Source organism: Piliocolobus tephrosceles, chromosome 7, assembly GCF_002776525.5.
Source record: "Piliocolobus tephrosceles isolate RC106 chromosome 7, ASM277652v3, whole genome shotgun sequence".
Taxonomy (NCBI): Eukaryota; Metazoa; Chordata; class Mammalia; order Primates; family Cercopithecidae; genus Piliocolobus; species Piliocolobus tephrosceles.
Window position 1 is genome coordinate 32,129,352 of NC_045440.1, and position 23,079 is coordinate 32,152,430.

Here is a 23,079-nt window from a genome sequence, read left to right on the forward strand (position 1 = left end):
CTAACACCTGGAGGCTCAGCTCTCTCTCCCTGCTCAGCTGAGCTCCTGCCAGCACCTCTGCTTTCCAAACAACTGAAATATTTGAGCTCAGGTCAGCTTCCCAGAGCATGTGGAATGAAAATGTTTCAATAATCAATACACGACAGGGCTAGCAACAAGCTGAGGATGACAGGAACTCAACCGCCTTTCAGTCCAGTCGCTTATATCTGAGCATGAAGCTCCCTGTTACAAAGGTTCTGCACAGCACATTCCATGACCATGAAGACTTATTGCATGAGCATCAATTTTCCCTACAGCCTAATGCAATACCCAGCATGTAACTAGATGTTAATATATATTAATTTAAAAGCAATCATGATGTGTCAAGTAATTACTGAATATGTTGCGTAAACATTTTTATCAGGTTGTTACTCTTTCTGTCTCATGGGGGCAATTAACAAATAAAATAAATCCACCATAATACTCATATAAGATGAATTAGAATATAATTATTTGGAAAGTTTAGATTATTAAGGAAAATAATTCAAAGCAATATATTCTTAGAAACACACATAGGCTAGCAGTTATCTGGGAATATATATGTTACTAGAGTTCTTCTGTCTTTAAGAATGTTGAGGTCCCCAAATTGACCCAGTTACCTGTCTGAGCTAAATACACATTCACTTTTGCTTCCTAGTTCTGAGTATTGAGGTTGCAATTGACTTTCTCTTCTCTTGACCAAGATTTACTTGAAATAAACCTAGAGGTGGTTTCTAAAATCATAATATGATTTTGTGAGAGATTGCAGTATGGGGATGAAATAGGTGTGTTTTACAAAGTATAAATCTTTGGGGCAGAATGAAATTCAGAATTTTGTTTGTGGGTTCAGGGAAATTGTAGCAGGCTAGGTTGGTGCTTATTGGCTTCTGAAAACATTTGATTTAACTGGTTGAAGAAAATGCAGACAATATCCATTTGTCTATCTAATAGAAAAGTAGAAGGTTGTTTATTTAGGGTCCTGCTCGAAGACAGAGGCCACTCTGGTGAGTGTACTTCAAGACCATTTGTAAATATGCTAAACAATAAGACAAAATTTCAAAGTATCATGGTTACATGTTCTAGAGAAATTTAGAACATCATCATTGTTCTAAGGAATGTCCCTACATACAAAATAAAGTCACTTTATACAAAATGAAGTGACTTCTCCTCAAACTGCCTAGTAAAAGTAGCCAACAATAGTGTAGGTGACACCCTCAAATAATACAAAGATTATTTTACATGCTGAACTGATTTGTTTTCCTAATCATGTTTTTTTTAAAAAATCAGTTATTTAATTAGGTTCTTCTTAAGACATTTAGAACACCAATTTGTGAGGATAAATTCCATTTGTAAGGGCAAACACAGATTGCAGGTAGCCCTGAAGCTGAGGAATAGCTTTAATTTTTGGTAAAATCTGGGAGTCCACAGCTTTCTGATCAATCTTACACTGTCTGTAATCTCGTATTTCTCTTTTCCTGTGTCAAAGATCTCACCTTCCTGGTGTCTGGGCTTCTGCAGCTGCTTCTTCCTGAAGTAAGCCTCAGTAAGATGTTTTGGGATTTTTACACTGCTGATATCAAGTTTGGTTGAGGTGGCAATGATAAATTTCCGGTGTGTTCTTTGTAGAGGAACTCAACTAAGGACCAGAGGTCCAGTCACAAATAACAAGCCACTAGCCAGCTGCTTCAGGAAAACCACCCTCTTGACCCTGTGGTGTCCAGTGAGAATAATCAGAATGGTCCTGGGGGCAATGCTGGCTCGCAGTTTTCTCACGGTGCTGATTGAAGGGTTTTGTGCCATGGTTCAACAGCTTTCCAGGCACATCTTCAGTAGAATAATATCTAGGCGTTTCATGAAGTTTAACCACCTGGGTACCACCGTTCTTGTCACCACCAACTGGTTTTGTAACAGTTGCAAGAACTTTCTCCTTTGTTTTCTTTTCAACCTTGGATTTAGTGGCTGAGTAATTCCTCTTGTACATGGCTTTTCTGGAATGTATAGCAGATAGAGAATACCTGCCAATTCCTCTGACAGGGACAGGATTGTGGCTGCAATGGGGCTTCCCCTTCTTGGGCATTTTAGCCTTGAGGTTACCCTTTTCCACCTTGCCACCAGCATCAGCTTCAGGTTTCTTCTCTTTAGTATTGACTTCTCAACTTTTTCACCTGCCATCTTGCAAGGTGGGAAAGAACCCTATCATGTTTTATGTCATTTGATGCCCGATAGTTTTCCTAGTGTTCAAAATTCATTTAATAATCATTTCATTAAAAAACCCAACATTTATAGTATGCAAAGTAGTTTTAAATAAAGATTGTCAGATTTTGAAGGAAAAGAACCACTGAAATACAGCCCTAAATGTCATTCACAGCTACTGAAAGTAAATTATATAATCTTCTGGGGAGTAATTTGGTATTATGAATGAAAAATTATATGATGTATATTTTTTCAATACTGCAATTCCCATTCTAGAAATTTACCATGAAGAAATAATGTTGTATGCACAGAGATATGTATACCAAGAATATTTAACACAGTCTGGTTTATATTACGGAAGAAATGGAGCCAAATGAAATGTTCAGCAACCGTCTTGGTAGCATAAATGAGCAGTCCTCAAAAGTGACGATGCAGATCTATGTATTTTTAGAACATATTGCTAAGTGGAAAGTAGTTCCAAAACAAAATGTATAGTATAAAACAATTTTCTAACTTAAAAAATGGTTTGTTCACCTATAGTAAAAAGCTGGCAGGCGGTGAATTAGTTTTCAGTTGTGGTCATGTTTTGATGGTGGAATTATGGGTGATTTTTTATTCATCTGTATTTTCTATTGTTTTCCCATAAGGAAAATAAATTCCTTATCTACTCTAGGTATTATTCCTGTAAGGAGTTAGGAAATAATTTCACCAATATTTTTTAGACGATAGAGTCTTATGATTATGTAAAACATGCCACATGAAAAAAATTTTATTTAACGGACATTTCTATAGCACTTACTATGTTCCAGACATTGTTTCTCTCTGATTTTTCCTTCCCATTCTCTCTTTCGTTCTTCCTTTCTCTTTTTCCTTCTCTTACTTAATTTCTTCCTCTCCCTTTCCTCCTTTATATAATTTTTATTGTGGTAAAATGTAGCATTTTTGGTATATAGGTCTATGAATTTTGTTAAATACATATAATAGTATAGCATATTGACTGCGGTCAATATACAGAACAGTTTCATCCCTCCACCCTCCCAATTCCTTTAAATTAAATTCCTTTGTAGTAAACACTTATTGTCCTAGCCCTGGGCAACCACCGATCTCTTTTCTCTTCTTGTTTTACTTAAGTGTTATATAATTGCAATTATACAGTGTGTAACCGTCAGAGTCTAGCTTATTTTATTTAGCGTAATGCACTTGAAACTTATTCATGTTAAGTATATCAAGGACTTGTTCCTTTTTGTTGCTGACTAGTATTCAATTACATGGATATAGTATAGTTTGTTTATCCATTCATCAGCTGAAGGACATTTGGGTTATGTTCAGTGTTTTGTAATAATGCATAAAGTAGGTTGAATATTTGCATATGGGTTCTTAGGTGAACATTGTTTTCATTTCCCTTGAGTAAATACCTAGGAGTGAAATTGCTGGATCATATTGTTAGTATGTCTTTACCTTTATAAGAAACTGCCAAAGTGTTTTCCAAAGGGGCTGTACCACTTTGCGTTCTTGCCAGTTATGTATGAGAGTTCCAGTTGCTCTGTCTCCTTGACAACATTTTGCATTGTCAGAGTTTTTTTTAATGTAGCAGCTTCTATTTAAATATTTATAAATATTAATTCATTTAACTCTGTGAGATGAATAGTATTACTATCTCAATTTTGTGAATGAAAAAATTGATGTGGACATCAGGTTCCTGTCTCAAATTCACACAGTCTGCAAGTGGTAGAGCTGAATTGGTACCCGAACAACCTAAGACCAGAATATATGTTCTTAATATACTATACTATACTTCTCTTTCTGTGAATACGGGAAAGAAAGGCTTGCTATAATTCCAGTGAAAACTTGAAAGTTCATCATTTCTACTCTTGGAAAGTTGGCTAAAATTTATTGAGTCTCAAATTAATTTGCCAAACATGTTTAGTGTGGCTCCATCTAGAACTATTCCTGTCAGCTAATTGAAGGATGTCAGTAGGCCAGCTCCTGAGAGATCTTTCAGAATGCTGTAACTTGTTGGGTTCCCTATGGTTCAGAGTCTTGCTCTCAGCCCTGCAAACCTAGAAATGTAATCCTTTTGTTATCCAAGAAATGACTGAACTCCAGTCATGCTGGAGGACATAAGAGAGAAAGTTCACAAGACAATGATATGTTAAACAAAATGGAAATTTATTAATTTGCCGTGAGAAATATAATGACCAAAGGGAACAAATATTCATTTATATTTGACAGCACATCTTCCTGTAGAAAAACTGCATGGGAGCCAAATTATAATTAGAAGGTTTCTAGGTATGCCTAGAAACATAACTGGAAGAGTTCTCTGATTTTAATAGCCTGAAGCCTTTAAACACTTTATCATAAAACTAAGTCCTGGAAGTTTGTGCCACAAATATCCTCATTTGTTCATTTCCACAGTATGATTTAGTCTGCCCAGGGGTCACAGAGAATTATGAAGTGTCTTCCTTTCTGCTCCTGTAGCTCTGATCAACCCAACTTCTCACTGATGTCTTTGTTCCTTAGACATGGATCTTCTAATTACAATCAATTCATATTCGTCTTCAGTAACCCAATATTTGTTGATCATCTATCATGTGCCAAGACTGTTCTATGAGTATGGGATAGAGCTCATTTCAGGAATCATTCTGTCTTTAAAAAATTTTGAAGTATCTCTTCTTGTCTTTTTTTGGATCCATTTTATGTTGAGATATCTATCTGTCTATCTATCTATCTATCTATCTATCTATCTATCTATCTATCTATCTATCTATCTATCACCTCTAAGGAGAAACTCATTTATGAGGTCTTGATGGTCACCTCACTGTAGTTCCCATGTACTGACTTAGAACATGTATTTTTGAATTTGTGTGATTAATTATTATTCATTTTTGTCTTTCTCCACAAACCTTCATTTCAACTGTAACCAATGTGTGAATATTTTAAAAGTCTAGATCCTTTGTACAACACATTTGCTCTCCTAAGCTGAATCCATGAATTTCAATTGGCTAAATGTCACTGTGTGGACATTTTTCTAGCTTCTCAAACTCAATGACTCACATCAAACCTGCCATTTTCTTCTAACAAACCAGCTTTTATTTTTTAAAAAATCTGCATTTAAAATTGTGTTTTAAATGAATACAATCAGCATCGTCCAGCCATTCCACATTTTAGTTCTGCTCCCATTTTTTCTGCACCCAGTGTCATGTCAATGAGTTGACAAATTGGATGAAAAGCATTTTGTAAACCAAACTCTTTCTTTCATTTGTCTGCTTATTTTCAATATGTCCAACCAACTAGTGACATATATCATTAGACACTGAAATTGGTGTGTGTTGTACTGCAAGTTTCTTGAGCAGTGGATCATTCTTTTTTCTTGCTGTTGTCTCAGGGAACTTCTCTGGGCTCCTTCTGTTTGAAATTTTGGGTCCCAACCACATTCTGCCTCAACACCACTTGCAATGGACTGAATCAAAGTGTCTGTGTTAAAGTCCTAACCCTTAAGATGATGGTATTAGGAAGTGGGGCCTTTGGGGGGTGATTGGTGCCCCATAAAAGAGGCCCTAGAAAGATCCCTTGCCTCTTCCACCATGTGAGGAAACTGCCAAAAGATGGACATCTATGAATAGGAAGCAGGTCCTCACCAGACACTGAATCTGTTGGTGATTTGATCTTGAACTTCCCAGTCTCTAGACTTGTGAGAAATAATTTTCTGTTGTTTATAAACCACCCAGTCTGTGACATTTTGTTATAGCGGCCTGAACAGTCTAAGACAGACAGCCTAGAGCTTTGGTTTTGTGTGCCATTTTTTTCTTTGGTTGACTATTTCCTTTAGACCGTTTTCTGAGCTGCCATGTATCTATACTCCTCTTCCTGTTGCCCCAAGTTAGCCCTATTTCATTCCTACCCTTCCTACCACTCTCCTCTTCTATGTTTTTCTTCTTTTTTCATCATGAATCCAGCCGCATTTGACCTCCTTTTCCCTTGCTTTCCTCATTTACCATTCCCTTCCATCCTGTCTTATTCCTTCTATTCTCTGCCTGCCTTGGGTGGAGACTGAAACAATGCCATCACTCCCTTGGCCAAAATGAAACCAGCCCATAGAAGACAGTTTTTGAGACAAATAAAAATGGATCCTCCTGGTCTTAAAGCTTGAAATTTACATTTGTCTTATCTGAATTCCTTCTTAGGAAACTGACTCTCAGGCCTCCCAGATGTTATTAAGGAAGTGAAACTCATCTTCCTTACCTCTCCCTAATTGCTGTTTTACCAACTGACTGCCTGCTTTCTGTTGACCAACTCCTCTTTCTTACCCTCCTAATTCCTACCCTACTACATTCCTTCTCTGCTATGTAAATTCCAAATTTTAGTTGGTTTGAGAGGTGCTTTTCAGACTGATCTCCCATCTCTTCAGCTGAAGCACTTGAATAAAGCCTTCTTCTTTGGCAATACTCGTCTCTGTGATTGGGTTTCTGTGCAGTGAGTAATGGGACCTAGACCAAATGGCTGATGTTTTCATATCAAAAACATTCAATATCTCTCAAAGCAAGAAAACATTTCTCATTCACATTTATGAACACTTCAACCATATTAGCCAAGTTTGTACTTTCAGGCTTAACATTTATTATTTTCCTACAAAGAACCTTGTTCCATTTAACATAGGGGTTCTTGTTTTTTCCTAGTATTTCCTAACATGTCTGCATCCCTTTTCCCAATCTTCAATTCATATTGATTGCTAAACTTACAAAGTTATTTTATTTCTCCTAATAGATGGAAGTCCTACTCCTTATGCAAATTCATGTTTTCTTTAAGTCTTTTCTATTACCCTTGATCAGAAAAGTATCCTCTGCAGCCTTCAAATTAGGAAAGAACTTTGTTTTTAGGTCAGTTTTACTGTACTTAAAAGTTATTTGTATACATTTGTCCTACTCTGCCAGATTATACATTTAATGAAGGTTGAAGCATATTAGCTTTCAAATACTCATCCACGGACTAGTGGGTACTTTACCATTCGAGGAGCTTAATGACATAAATCTACCATGTGAAAGAATGAGAAGATGAGTCACTGCAGTCTTAAACATGATTTCATTTGTTCTCCGTTCATGTCATCATCTACTGTGTAATTTTCTTCTTTAACCAGAGACATGTAGATTTCAGGCAAAGCTTGTACTTCGTTCTCTTCTGCCCCTTAAAACCTTCATTGTGCACCACAGACCTAGGGTGTCCATCTTTCCTTGAATTTCTGCTTTTCTGGATCTAGTTACAAGTGTGCAGGCTGCAGCCCGCCACTGTCCACTGGCTATGTGGGAATTTCCTGATATAATAGTCTGACCTGAAATGTCACCAAGGCAGGTTTGGGCTGGCTTCCAGCCCACTGCAAACAGCAGGGATAAACAGCAGTGTTCTGCTCAACACTTCACCAGTTAAGCTGTCATTAAAAGGGAAACACCTGCTACCCAGAGAGTCTTTATATTTCACTTTACCGCAGGGGTCTTCTCTGGACTTGTCAACTGATTGCTTTGGGGCTAAGCTGGAAAAAAATACATTATCTCTCCATGTAACTATCAAGTAAGAAGTTTCCTCTGTGTGATTAGACCTATCCACAAAACAGGCCCATGGAGAGTCTAGAAGCACATGCTATACCTTAGAAAAGCAGAAATACACTATGTCTGCTGTTATATGGAAGATGAGAACAGAAGCATACAAAATCATTGTGCAGTTAGAATCCTGCAGTCAGTTGGAGTCCCTGTTCCACAGCAGCTTCCTCTGTAATTCCAAAATTATTTGTTACAGAATAAAAGCAACATAAGGTGCTCGATCTGCAATCTTTTGAATTAGTATAGTTTGGGAGGTAGGAGGCACAAAGGTTGAAGTCCTAATTCTACATATTATTGCTTTACTTTGGGCAAAATTTTTAACTTTCCCAAGACTGCTTTATTAGTATAATGTGGTGGTGAGGCCAAGTAATCTTAGAATTTACCTATTTAGTTCCAGTAGTCTAAGATTCTGTGACTAGTTAACGCTTCTTGACTCTGTACTTAAGCAACTTAAAGTGCGAATTGATAGCATTTTATAAGGCAGAGCATTTTCTCAAGATTTACAGTGAAATCTCTGTGGTTTGTGCTTACAGAGGGGGCAGTGAATAGTTTGAATTATGGGATACTTTTTCAGAAATGCCATCTTTATTACTTTCAAATGGGTGCAGTAAATATGCTAGGCTAAGAAAACGTTGCCAGGATGTTTTGCCAAATATAGATCTTTTTGTGAATGTATCAGAATGATATGTAATTAACTTTTATTGTTTATACATCAGTGTGAGCTTTTAAAGTGCTTAAAAACAGTTTGTTGCCTTAAATGGTTTTGTGAGTACCTTCGTTGCCAGACTTTTATTTACATGATGCCCTATAAGATGGTTAATTTTATGTGTCAACTTGACTAGGCTAGGGGATGGCCAGACGGCTGTGAAAACATTATTTCTGGGTGTATCTGTGAGGGTATTTCTGGAAGAGATGAGCATTTGAATTGGTAGACTGAGTAAAGAAAATGGCCCTAACCAATGTGGGTGGGCATCATCTAACCTGTTAAAGGGCCTGAATAGAACAAAATGGCAGAGGAAGGGCGAGTTTATCTGTTTGAGCTGGGGCATCTGTCTTCTTCTGCTCTTGGACATCTGCATTCCTGGTTCTCAGGCTTTGGGACTTTGATTGAATTTCATCATTGACTTTCTTATTTCTTCATCTTGCTGGTGGCAGATAATGGAATTTTTCAGCCTCCATAACTGTTTGAGCTAGTTCCTACAATAAATCTCCCTTTATATATAATATATGTCTATATCCTATTAGTCTGCTTCTCTGGAGAACTCCGACTCAGAATTTCTATGTAAAATTTGTTGGTGCAGAGGTTAAAACTTACATTTTCTTATTATTAAAACTTCAAGATAAGTGACGTTTAGGATGTTTTGAATGATGATGAGTTGGGATTACAACATAGCCCTGGATACACACTTCTTTCAAGTAAGCATTCATTACTAAGCCTTGAAACCATGAAGTCTTTGCGGGCTTTGTCTTCACAGTCTTCACAGTTACCGCATTGTTTCAGAAGTTTTGCTTCCTCATTTTGTTCTAGCTTGAGGTACAAGTTGATGCTGAAAAATAAAAGAGATTCTTTGAGGTTCAAGCTCTTTGACTCAGTGAGCCACTGGATGTCTCTCCTGCTCCTACCCTCTTACCCTTTGTCTTACATGTCCTAGTACCTAGTAGAACCTTAGACCTCTTCTTGTCTTACTGCCCCATTGGACCTGCCAACTCCAAGGCTCCTAAGTACAGTTCAGGAAATACCAGTTCCTATGGGGTAAAGCATTGCACTTTAGGAAATGATAACTGATGGTCACTGACAACCAGGGTTACCATCAAAATCTTTAAATTCTTTATAAAGTCAGTAACTGTTGAATACCTGCCATGAATAAGCTATAGGGGTTGTACAAAGATGAATAAGATACAGCCCCAGTCTCAGGAAACTTGTTTGCAAATTGGTAGAGGAGGCTAATTTCATCATAATTGTATTTCTAATTTCTAGGAGAATGGATTTTTTTTTGTCCTCAGGCTTTAATATCCACAGTACTATGCAGAAAGTATCACCTTCTCAGCACTGGTGCTGAGGTCTCAGCACTGGTGCGGTCACCTTTTTCATTATGCTTACACTATGCCAAAGGAGAAGATGACCTCAACACATTATTACTTGGCTTAATTGCAGCTTCCATAAAACAAATAATATGCACAATTATGTGAAACCACAAAGCAGCCTAATGACATATTGAAAATCCCAGAGCAAGTGAATAGGGAGAAAGAATATGGAATTTTTTTTCAAAACAAAAACTGAGTTTTTGGGGGTAGATCGGGGTGGGTGAGGATTTCGGCCTAGGTCAGCATGAACTGATAGAACATGTGAAGGCAGAAAAAACAATGAACTAGGATCTTTCTACCATCCTCCATCAAGACGGAATTTTTACTGACCTCTCCATATTACTTCAATGCTTCTAATAGTGTTGGAAAGTAATAACACAAAAGCTTGCTTTATCTGGTGATGGAGAAGCAAAGCCAGACTTGCTCTTTGTGTGGTGTGACCCAGGATACCTCAAGGCCAAGATGACTTCCAATAGTTCTTTCACTTAACCCACAGCAACCAAAATTCCCACCATTAGAATTTTTATGTAGGTGCTTTCTAGAGATGTGTACTCTGTGGATAGATCAAGACCTTATTATTTATTTAGAAGTCTAATGTCTTGGGTAATATCTTAGTCTGTTTTCCACTGCTATAACAGAATACTTGAGAGTGGGTAGTTTATAATAAACAGAAACTTATTGGTCAAAGTTCCAGAGGGTGGGAGGTCCAAGACCAAAAGCTGCATCTGGTGAGGGCCTTCTTGCTGTGTCATCCCGTGATGGAAGGGCAAAGCATGAAACGACTAAACTTGCTTTTATAACAGACTTACTCTTGCAATAAAGAACATATTCCTGCAGCAATGACATTAATCTATTAATGAAGTGAAAGCCCTCATGGTCTAATCACCTCTTAAAGGTCCAGTCTATCAATATTATTGCATTGGCGACTGTTTCCAACACATGCTTTATTGGAACTTCCATATAGCAGAGCTTTGGTGATCTAGAGTCCATTAAAGATCACTTTGGTCTAAGGGAGAGATATGAGCTGGCAAAAAATAAGAAAGTGATGTGGTTTAATGAATGAAGTGTGGATGGCAGAAAAAGGAGAGAAAAACAAACTAGAGCTGCTCTAAAGACTCAGTGACTTTAGAAAAATGTGTCAAAGGCTTTGACCATTGAGCGGTGAAAGGAGCCATGGTCTCTGCCTTCTCTCTTCTTTACCCTTTTCTGATCAATATGTATGGCTGATATTACTTAGCATTAAATGGTAATATGTCTTTTCATGCTTGCTTGTGGGATGGGGGCTGATGGTTTTGCTATGAGCCAAACCAGGCACCAAGAGATACTTCACTGGGATAGGTTAAATCCATGGATTTAAGATATCATTGAAGTGGGTACCAGATTACCTAGGTTCTTGGCCTGGCTCTGCTGGGAATTACTGTGTGGCCGTAGGCAAGTTTGTTTTTCTTTCTAGAGACCCATTTTCTTTAACCACACCATGCCAGGAATGGTGGAGAGAGGGACCATATAGGATTAGCTGCCTCAATTCTAATGGAACCTTATACCCTACTTTATAAAAGCAGAAAATGCTGTGGTATCTGAGAACTGGATCTTATATTCACCAGTATCTCACAAATAAAATGCAGTTTCAGCAAGAGATGGTTCTGAACACTCACATGCTACTTGGGGGGAATCTAATGCACATAAAAGCTGAGTGCAAGACTGCAAATCCCCTTCCAAGCCTTCTTTACCTGCTGAGTCATCTTCCAAAGTCTGGATATGTGGCTCTTGGGATATGTCCAGCCTTGCCTTGAGCTAGGCATCAGGCATCTAGTCAGGGCAGAAGCTTGGATTTTAACATAACAACTGGAGGCAGTTTACAGAAGCAATATGATTTTCTAAATTATTGGAATTAGCTAGTCAAGCCTGGGAGTTACAATCACTCAGAGGCTCACAAATCCTAATAACATCTGGCAAACTCCAACAGGGGCAGAAAGAAACACATACACATGCACATGCACACCCCCCCCCATCCCCACATACCCAACTACAAGCAAATAAACAAAAAACAAACCCAAGGCATTCACATCCTTTTTTAGTATGACATTCTTAAGGTCACCATGTCAAGGGATGGGAGGAAATTAAAAGGAAACTTCTCAGAGGACACTGCTTACAAGGACTCCTTTACTTATAGCTTGTTAATTTTCACAGTACAGTGGCCCTGGGTCGTGAATTAAAGAAACAGATGAAAAAAAATATTGCGCTTTAAACTATACTGGAGGCCCCTTGCATACTCCTGTGCCTTTTGATGAGAAACATTAAACATTTTTAATTTAGCACATCAATTTGAAAATCTAATTTTTTTTTAATGCTTTGTAGCAGCAGACGCGTTCACGGTGCTGTCACTACCATAGAAGAATTATGAGAAACTTGAACCGCAAAAAGTAAATTAGAAAAATCTCATTTCAGTTACTCTAAAAAGAGGGGAAATTAGATTTTGATTAAAATCACTCACACATACAATTTTAGGTAAACTAATTTAGCAAGACTGACTATATAATTTTTTTTCCTGCCAGTATGTCCTTTTAATACTGGCTGTGAGGTATTCGTACCCATAACCTTTCTTCCAACCACTGGATGAAAAAAAGAAACTCTAATAAAGTGGCCTCTTGACCACTGTGTCCAAGGCCTGGTAGGGAGAGATTAAAGTAGTGTATTTGTCAATATAATAGGCAGCAGCTGAGAATGAATTAAGACTCCTTGTACAAGTCTTTTTTAGCTGGCCCTTAGCTTTGCCTTTTCAACTTTTTTTTTTTTTAAGGTTTTTTACTTTTAGGAATGATGTGTCAGCTAATGTAGGGGATTAATTGCATCATTAGTGCTGCATAATGTACAGTTCATGGCCAGAGGCCCCAGTCTGGGTGAGACAAATGCTGCCACCTTCAAGGTGGGACGGGAGCACAGCAACCGACAGTTCTCATTAATTAAAGGTAGACTCACGTCCTCTACAAGGGTGTTGCCAGTTGCAGTGAAACGATGCATAGAGATGTGTTTTGTAAACCATAAAGTGTTACCCAAGACTGTAGTGTCAGTATTCTTGTGTCTGAGTTCAAATTACCGCCTTCCGGGGTCTGAGCTTGGTCCTCTGAAATCTCAGCAGGGAATCTGGGTTTTAGTTATTAAGCATCTTGTACCAAACCTCATTTTGAAAATTGCATTGTTAATGAATTCAAAACTTTTAAATTAAGGCTGAAGGGCAAATAGTTAACTCTCTGTAAGAACAGGAATGGCTGGTGTATAGAGGATTGTGCCCATAACTGATCTCCCTCCCCACTGAGTAGAATACTTGGAGGAGCAGGTTTACTTGAACTTGCCAGTGAGGTGTGATGAGACGTGCATGATATAATAAATATGGGAGTGACATGGTCAGTCTCTGTGTCCCCACTCAAATCTCATCTTGAATTGTAACCCCCATAACCCCATGTGTCAAGGGTGGAACAGGTGGAGATAATTGAATCATGGGGGTGGGTGCCCCCATGCTGTTCTCATGATAGTGAGTTCTTTTTATATGATTTTATAAGGGGATTCCCCTTTGCTCGGCACGCATTCCATCCAGCCACCCTGTGAAAATGGTGTCTGCTTCTCCTTTGCCTTCTGCCATGACTATAAGTTTCCTGAGGCCTCCCCAGCAATGCAGATCTATGAGTCAATTAAACCTCTTTCCTTTATATTAATAAATTACCCAGTCTTGGGTATTTCTTCATAGCAGTTTGAGAACAGATTAATACAAGGAGCCTTTGAAAAACGTAACATGTAATGTATAGGTAAGACACTATTTAAAAAGAAATAAGGCTCGGCGTGGTAGCTCACACCTGTAATCCCAGCACTTTGGGAGACTGAGGTGGGCAGATCACGAGGTCAGGAGATCAAGACCATCCTGGCTAACATGGTGAAGCCCCGTCTCTACTGAAAATATAAAAATTAGCTGGGCATGGTGTCATGCCTCAGCTACCTGGGAGGCTGAGGCAGGAGAATCGCTTAAACCCAGGAGACAGAGGTTGCAGTGAGCTGAGATCACGCCACTGCACTCCAGCCTGGCGAAAGAGCAAGACTCTATCTCAAATACATAAATAAATAAAAAGAAACACTATAAAAATAACAATTCAGTACGATGTCTGTAAGTAGCAGAAAGACAAGGAGGGTTGAAAGAGAGCTGTTATTTACTAATCATTGTTGTCACCTGGCTGTCCACTCTTCTCCAATCCTGGCATGCCACAGAAAGATAGATAACAGGGATAAGATTGAATCTGGAAATAGAAGAACAGGGGAAGAAAAGAAATTAGAAAATAATTAGAAATGAAAGAGTAAATTAGGCTAGAGAAGTCAGAAATTGAGAAAATAGAAGAAGAGAAAGATGCAGGAAAGAGGGAAAGGAAAAAAAAAAAAAAAAAGGAAGAATCAGAAAAACCAGGCAAGGAAGAAGGTGGGAGGGAAGATCTTGACTTTTCTTCATCAGCCTAGTCCATTTTGACAACATTTTGGTCCAATAAGCCTCATATATCACTTTCAGTCTTGGAAATAACAGAAACCTGCTTAAAACCTTCTTTAAAACTTCCAATAATAGAAAAGTACTGGGACATTTTTTTCACTGGGCATCAACCTCTGCAGTTGTCTCTCTCAGCTTTGAGTCCATGGCCCATCCCTATAAGCACTCCCTTGTAAAGCACCACAACTTGTCTCTCTTTTCCAAAACCCTGCTAGAACCCAACTATTCACCTTCTGCTTGTTCATCCCAGAGTAACTAAATGTTTCCAGATAGAAACCATACAACAAAATATTGACTTCTTTTTAAATTAATGATTGCCAAGATTCAAAATAACAGGTGACTGTTTATTTTATTTTTTAGAGACAGTCTCTTGCCTTGTCACCCAGGCTGGAGTGCAGTGGTGGGATCATATCTTACTGCAGCTTCAATCTCCCAGGCTCAAGCAATCCTCCTGAATAGCTGGGACCATAGGTACATTCTACTACACCTGCGTAATCTTTATTTTGTAGAGATGGAACCTCCCTATGTTGCCCAGGCTGCTCTTGAACTCTTGATCTCAAGACAGCCTCCCACCTTAGCCTCCCAAAGTGCTGGAATTACAGGCGTGAGCCACCACACCTGGCCAACAGGTGACATTTCATGGCATTTCTGTCTTCTTGCTCCATGAAGTGACTACTGGCATACCTCTCAGAACATCTTCCTGTTTGATGCCACTTGGTTTTTAATAACCAAACTTCACGAGGCATAAATATTTCTCACCGGGACATTTTTGAGGTGGATGTTTATGCAGAGAATATTTATATTTACATGCCCTAAACTCAATAAAACACTTTAAACAAAATACAATTCAGGAAATGACTCAAAATGAATTCCCAATACAATAAGTAGCCTAAGCACCACATGTAGATGTTTTAAGAGGCATGCAGTATGTTAACAGATGTGCATCTGACTTACTGAGAGAAGTGATGTTACTGCATACACAGCAAATGTTTCTTAACAAGTATATTAACTTTGAGATAAGAAAGATATGTTATAAGCATTATATGTCTTAACATAATAATTATATATGTATAATATATAATTGGTAAGAATTTTTCTTTCTTGTGAATGTTGGCATGCTGATTCTAAAATGGATATAGAAATGTAAAAGGCCAAGAATAGCTAAGGCAATTTTTTTTTTTTTTTTTTGAGATGGAGTCTCTCTCTGTTGCCCAGACTGGAGTGCAGTGGTGCAATCTCAGTTCACTGCAACTTCTGCCTGCTGTGGTCAAGCAATTCTCCTGCCTCAGTCTCCCAAGTAACTGGGATTACAGGTGTGTTCCAACATTCCCAGCTAATTTTTGTATTTTTGGTAGAGACGGGATTTCACCATGCTGGTCAGGCCGGTCTTGTACTCCTGACCTTGTGATCTGCCTGCCTTGGCCTCCCAAAGTGCTGTGATTACAGGCGTGAGCCACCATGCCCGGCCTGGTGATTTTAAAGATGAACAATATTGGAGAGTTTTCAGATAATGTGCTATTGACACAAGGACACACACAGAGGTAAATGGTACAGAAGAGAGGGTTCAGAATCACATGGAATTCATAGTTGATTTAAAAATCCATGGCACTGAAGAGAAGTGGTGAGAGGATGTATTTTAAATCCTTGATACTAAGTTAATTTAGTATCCCTATATAAAAAAATAAAAATTTGACCCCCTACCTTACACAAAATACACAAAAGTATTTCCAGTGGGTTGTAGCTCTACATATGTGTGACAAGTAAAATGATAAAGCCTCTAGAACATGGCATAGGAAAACATCTGCATAAATATTTTTCAAGTTTCTTATTAATTTTAATGGTAGCTTCTTTGGGAATGCCTGTATGTAGTAATCACGTGGTCTCTGAATAATGGCAGTTTCCTTTTTTCTTTCAAATTATCATGCTTTTTATTTCTTCTTTTTGCTTTATTGTCCTAAGATAGTCAGTATACTGTTTAATGGAAGGGATATTAGCTGACAGCCTTATCTTATTTAAGATCTGAAAGTGAAAGCTTTTGATATTTAGTATTAACTTTTATGTTGCTATAGGTTTTTTGTAGCTGTTATTCATCAGACTAAGGAAGAAGTTCTCTTCCTTTTCTAGTTTACTAAGAGTTAAAAGGTATCACAAATGGATATTAAATTTTATCAAATGAACTTCCTGTGTCCATTGAAATAATAGAAATTTTCTCCTTAATGGGTTTAATTACATTAATTGATTTTCAAATGTGTTAACCAATTTTACATTTCTGGAATCAAGCCCACTTAGTATTGATGAATCATCATTTTATATGTCCCATAATTGTTTGCTAAATTTTAAAGTGAATTTTGATATAAGAAAGGTTGGCTTCTAATTTTCTTTATCAAGTTTTAGTATTAATGTCATGCTGGCATGCTGGTCATACAAAATTGGCTGGAAAACATTTCTCTTTAAAAATATTCTTGCATAAATTTGTGTAAAATTGGTGGGTTTTTTTTTCCTTAAATATTTGGAAATCATCCAGGCTTTTCTATTTTTAATTTTTTTTAGAGGAGTCATTGGAAAATTCCTTTAATTTCAAAGATTTAAAGGATTCAATTCCTTTAATAGCTCTTTTTTCTAGTTTTTAAATATTTAAACTTAAAAAATTTTTTTTCATATGTTATGAGGGTATAGGTGGTGTTTGGTTACATGTGTAAGTTCTTTAGGGGTGATTATGAGATTTTGGTGCACCTGTGTACACTGAACGGTATACACTGCACCCTATTTGTAGTCTTTATCCCTCTCCCGCTCCCACCCTTCCTCCCAAGTCCCCAAAGTCCATTGTATCATTCTTATGCATTTGTGTCCTCTTAGCCTAGCTCCCACATATAAGTGAGAATATATGATGTTTGATTTTCCATTTCCGAGTTACTTCACTTAGAATAATAGCCTCCAATCTCATCCAGGTTATGCATGCCATTAATTTATTCCTTTTCATGGCTGAGTAATATTCCATCACACACACACACATATATATATATGTATGTATTATATCTCACATTTCTTTATCTATTCATTGATTGATGGGCATTTGGGCTGCTTCCATGGTTTTCAGTTGCAAATTTTGCTGCTATAAATGCATGTGCAAGTAACTTTTTTGTATAATGACTTATTTTCCTCTGGGTACATAGTAGTAGGATTGCTGGATCAAATGGTAGTTCTACTTTTAGTTCTTTAAGGAATCTCCACACTGTTTTCCATAGTAGTCATACTAATTTACATTCCTACCAGCAGTGTATTAGTGTTCCTTGATCACTGCATCTATGCCAACATCTACTGTTTTTTGATTTTTTGATTATGGCCATTCTTGCAGGAGTAAGGTGGTATTGAATTGTGGTTTTGGTTTGCATTTTCCTGATCATTAGTGATGTTGAGCATTTTTTCATATGTTCATTGACCATTTGTATATCTTCTTTTGAGAATTGTCTATTCATGTCCTTAGCCCCTTTTCGATGGGATTTTTTTTGTTGTTGTTGATTTGTTTTAGTTCATTGTAGATTCTGGATATTAGTACTTTGTCAGATGTATAGATTATGAAGATTTTGTCCTACTCTGTGGGTTGTCTGTTTACTCTGCGGACTGTTCTTTTGCCATGCAAATACTTTTTAGTTTAATTAAGTCCCAGCTATTTATCTTTGTTATTATTGCATTTACTTTTGGGTTCTTGGTCATGAAATCCTTGCCTAAGCCAACGTCTAGAAGGATTTTTCCAGTGTTATCTTCTAGAATTATTATGGCTTCAGGTCTTAGGTTTAAGTCCTTGATCCATCTTGAGTTGATTTTTGTATAATGTGAGAAATGAGGATCCAGTTTCTTCCTTCTCCATATAGCTAGCCAATTATCCCAGCACCATTTGTTGAAAAGGTGTCCTTTAAGTTTTTGTTTTCTTTGTCAAAGATCAGTTGGCTGTATTTTGGTTTATTTCTGGGTTCTCTATTCTGTTCCATTAACCTATGTGCCTATTTTTATACCAGTGCCATGCTGTTTTGGTGACTATGACCTTATAGTATAGTTTGAAATCAGGTAGTGTGATGCCTCCAGATTTGTTCTTTTTGCTTAGTCTTGGTTTGGCTATGTGGGTACTTTTTTTGGTTCCATATGAATTTTATAATTGTTTTTTTCTCATTTCTGTGTTGTATGATGGTGGTATTTTGATGGGAATTGCATGGAATTTGTAGATTGCTTTTGGCAGTATGGTAATTTTTCATAATATTGATTGTACCCATCCATGGAACATGGGATGTGTTTCCATTTGTTTCTGTCATTATGATTTCTTTCAGCAGTGTTTTGTAGTTTTCCTTGTAGAGTTATTTTGACTCCTTGGTTCGGTACATTCATAAGTATTTTTTTTTTTTGTAGCTATTGTAAAAGGGGTTGTGTTCTTATTTGATTCTCAGCATGTTTACTGTTGGTGTATAGAAGATCTACTGATTTGTGGACATTAATTTTGTATCTAAAAACTTTGCTGAATTCTTTTACAAGTTCTAGTAACTTTCTGGAGGAGTCCTTAGGGTTTTCAAGGTAAACAAACATATCATCAGCAAACAGTGAGAGTCTGACTTACTCTTTACTGATTTGAATGTCCTTTATTTCTTTCTCTTGTCTGATTGCTCTGGCTAGGACTTCCAGTACTATGCTGAAGAGGAGTGGTGGGAGTGGGCATCCTTGTCATTGTTCCAGTTCTCAGAGGGAATGCTTTCAACTTTTCCTCATTCAGCATTATGTTGGATATAGGTTTGTCATACATGGCTTTTAATGCCTTGAGGTATGTCCCTTCTATGTTGATTTTTCTGAGAGTTTTAATCATAAAGCGATGCTGGATTTTGTTGAATGCTTTATCTGCATTTATTGAGCTGATCATGTAATTTTTGTTTTTAATTCTGTTTATGTGGTGTATCACATTTACTGACTTGCATATGTTAAGTCATCCCTGCATCTCTGGTATGAAACCCACTTGATCATGGTGGATTATCTTTTTGATATGTTGTTGAATTTGATTAACTGGTATTTTGTTAAAGATTTTAGCATCTATGTTCATCAGGGATATTGGCCTGTAGTTTTCTTTTCTTTTTTCGTTGTGTCCTTTCCTGGTTTGGGTATTAGGGTGATGCTGGCTTCATAGAATGATTTTGTTCTCTATCTTGTGGAATAGTGTCAAAAGGATTGGTACCAATTCTTCTTTGAATGTCTGGTAGAATTCTGCTTTGAATCCGTCTGGTTCTGGACTTTGTTTTTGGTAATTTTTAAGTTACCATTTCTTTCTCGCTGCTTGTTACTGGTGTGTTCAGAGTATCTAATTATCCCTGATTTAAGCTAGGAGGGTTGTATCTTTCCAGGAATTTATCCATCTGTTCTAGGTTTTCTCGTTTATGTGCATGAAGGTGTTCATAGTAGCCTTCAATGATCTTTTGTATTTTTGTGGTGTCAGTTATAATGTCTCCTGTTTCATTTCGTATTGAGTTTATTTGGATTTTCTCTCTTCTTTTCCTGGTTAGTCTTGCGAATGGTTCATCAATTATATTTATCATTTCAAAGAACCAGCTTTTCATTTCATTTATCTTTTGTACTTTTTTGTTTGTTTGTTTTAATTTCATTTAGTTCTGCGCTGATCTGGTCATTTCCATTCTTCTGCTAGGTTTGGGTTTTGTTTGTTCTTCTTTCTCTAGTTCCTTGAGGTGTGAGCTCAGATAGTTTGTACTCTTTCAGACTTTTTAGTGTAGGTGTTTAGGGCTATGAACTTTCCTCTTAGCACTGCCTTTGCTATCTCACAGATGTTTTGATAGGTTGTGTCATTTTTGTTGTCCAGTTTGAAGAATTTTTAAATTTCCATCTTGATTTCACTTTTGACCCAGTGCTAATTTAGGAGCAGGTTATTTGTTTTCCATGTATTTGCATGGTTTTGAAGATTCCTTTTGGAGTTGATTTCCCATTTTATTTCACTGTGGTCTGAGAGATTTTTTGATATGATTTCAATTTTCTTTAATTTATTGAGGCTTGTTTTGTAGCCTCTCATATGGTCTATCTTGGAGAAAGTTCCATGCACTTTTGAATTGAATGTGTATTCTGTGGTTGTTGGATGGAATGTCCTTTATATATCTGTTAAATCCATTTTTTTTCAAGGTGTAGTTTAAATCCATTGTTTCTTTGTTGACTTTCTGGCTTGATGACCTGTGTAGTGCTGTCAATAAAGTATTAAAGTTTTTCACTATTTTTATGATGCTATCTCATTTCTTAAGTCTATTAGTAATTATTTTATAAATTTGGGAGCTCCAATGTTATATATGTTTAGGATTGTGATATTTTCCTGTTGGAGGAAGCCTTTTACCATTATATAATATCCCTCATTGTCTTTTTAAACTGCTGTTACTTTAAAGTTTCTTTTGTCTGATATAAGAATAGCTGCTCTTGCTTGTTTTTGGTGTCCATTTGAATGAAATACCTTTTTCCACCCCTTTAAGTTTATGTGAATCATTACATGTTAGGTGAGTCTCTTGAAGGCAGCAGATAGTTGTTTGGTGAATTGCTATCCATTCTGCGGTTCTGTATATGGTAAGTGGTGCATTTAGGTCATTTTCTTTCAATGTTAGTATTGAGATGTGAGGTATCATTCCATTCATCATACTGTTTTTGTCTGTGTAGTTTGGTTTTTTGTTTTTGTTTTTTAAGTTGTATTTTCGAAATTTAGGTCCTGTGAGATTTATGCTTTAAAGATGTTGTGTTTTGATGTGTTTCCAGGATTTGTTTCAATATTTAGAGCTCCTTTTAGCAGTTCTTATAGTGGTGGCTTGGTAGTGGCAGATTCTCTCAGCATTTTGTTTGTCTGAAAACAACTATCTTTCCTTCATATGCAATGCTTAGTTTTGCTGGATACAAAATTCTTGGCTGATAATTCTTTTGTTTGAGGAGGCTGAAGATAGGGTCCCAATCCTTCTAGCTTAGGGTTTCTGCTGAGAAATCTGCTGTTAATCTGATAGGTTTTCCTTTATAGGTTACCTGGTGCTTTTGTCTCACAGTTCTTAAGATTCTTTCTTTCACCTTAACTTCAGTTAACCTAATGATAATGTGCCTAGGCGATGATCTTTTTGTGATGAATTTCCCAGGTGTTCTTTGTGCTTCTTGTAGTTGGATGTCTAGGGCTCTAATAAGGTTGGGGAAGTTTTCCTCAATTATTTCCCCAAATATGTCTTCCAAAATTTTAGATTTCTCTTCTTCCTCAGGAACACTGATTATTCTGAGGTGTGGTCATTTAACATAATCCCAGACTTCTTGGAGGTTTTGTTTATATTTTCTTATTCATTTTTTCTATGTCTTTTTTGGATTGGGTTAATTCGAGAACTTTGTCTTCAAGCTCTGAATTTCTTTCTTCAACTTGTTCAATTCCATTGCTGAGACTTTCCAGAGTATTTTGCATTTCTATAAGTGTTTCCAATGTTTCCTGAAGTTTTGATTGTTTTTCTTTAAGCTATCTATTTCCTTGGCTATGTATCTCTTCACTTCTTATATGTATGTGTATATATATATATATATATACACACGTACACACACACACATATACAAGATATATACATACATATATATGTGTGTGTGTATATATATATATTATTTCCTTGCATTGGGCTTTGCCTTCTTCTGGTGCCTCCTTGATCAGCTTAATAATTAAGCTTCATAATTAACCTCCTGAATTCTTTTTCAGGTAAATCAGGGATATTTTCTTGGTTTGGATCCATTGCTGGTGAACTAGTGTGATTTTTTTTGGGGTGTTAGAAAGCCTTGTTTTGTCATATTACCGGGGTTGCTTTTCTGGTTCCTTCTCATTTGGGTAGGCTCTGTCAGAGGGAAGGTCTAGTTCTGAAGCTTGTTGTTCAACTTCTTTTGTCCCAAGGAGTGTTCCCTTGATGTAGTACTCTCCTCTTTTTCTTATGGATGTGGATTCCTGAGAGATGAGGTGTAGTGATTGTTATCTGTCTTCTGGATCTAGCCACCCAGCAAGTCTACCTGGCTTTGGCCTGGTACTGGGGGTTTTCTGCACAGTCCTATGATGTGAACTATCTATGGATCTTTCAGCTGTGGATACCAGCACCTGTTCCAGTGGAGGTGGCAGAGGGGTGAAATGGTCTCTGTGAGGGTTCTTAGATTTGGTGGTTTAATGCTCTATTTTTGTGCTGGTTTGCCTCTTGCTGGGAGGTGGCACTTTCCAGAGAGCATCAGCTGTGATAGTGTGGGAAGGAACAGATGCTACATGGGGCACTAGAACTCCCAAGACTATGTTATTTGTGTTCAGTTACCAGGGTGAGTAGGGTAGGACCATCAGTTGGGGGCAGGGCTAGGCGTATGTGAGCTCAGATTCTCCTCAGGTGGGTCTTGCTGCAGCTGCTGTGGGGGATCGGGGTAAGGTTTCTAGGTCAATGGAGTTGTGTACCTAGGAGGATTATGGCTGCTTCTGTGGAGTCATGCAGATTGTCAGGGAAGTGGGGGAACGCTGACAGTCACTGGCCTCACTCAGTTCCTACACAATCCAAAGCATCTTTTTGACTCCCACCACGACCCATTAACAGTACTGAGTCTGTTTCCAGGCAGTGGGGAACCAGGGCTGAGAACTTGCCCCAGGCTACCTGCCTCTCAGCT

General features: G+C 37.5%; 1 pseudogene; it reads right to left on the reverse strand.

Annotated features, from left to right (window-relative positions):
• Window positions 1-1,333: 1,333 nt before the first annotated feature.
• LOC111544182 lies at window positions 1,334-2,190 on the reverse strand (annotated as a pseudogene).
• Between the last annotated feature and the right edge of the window lie 20,889 nt (window positions 2,191-23,079).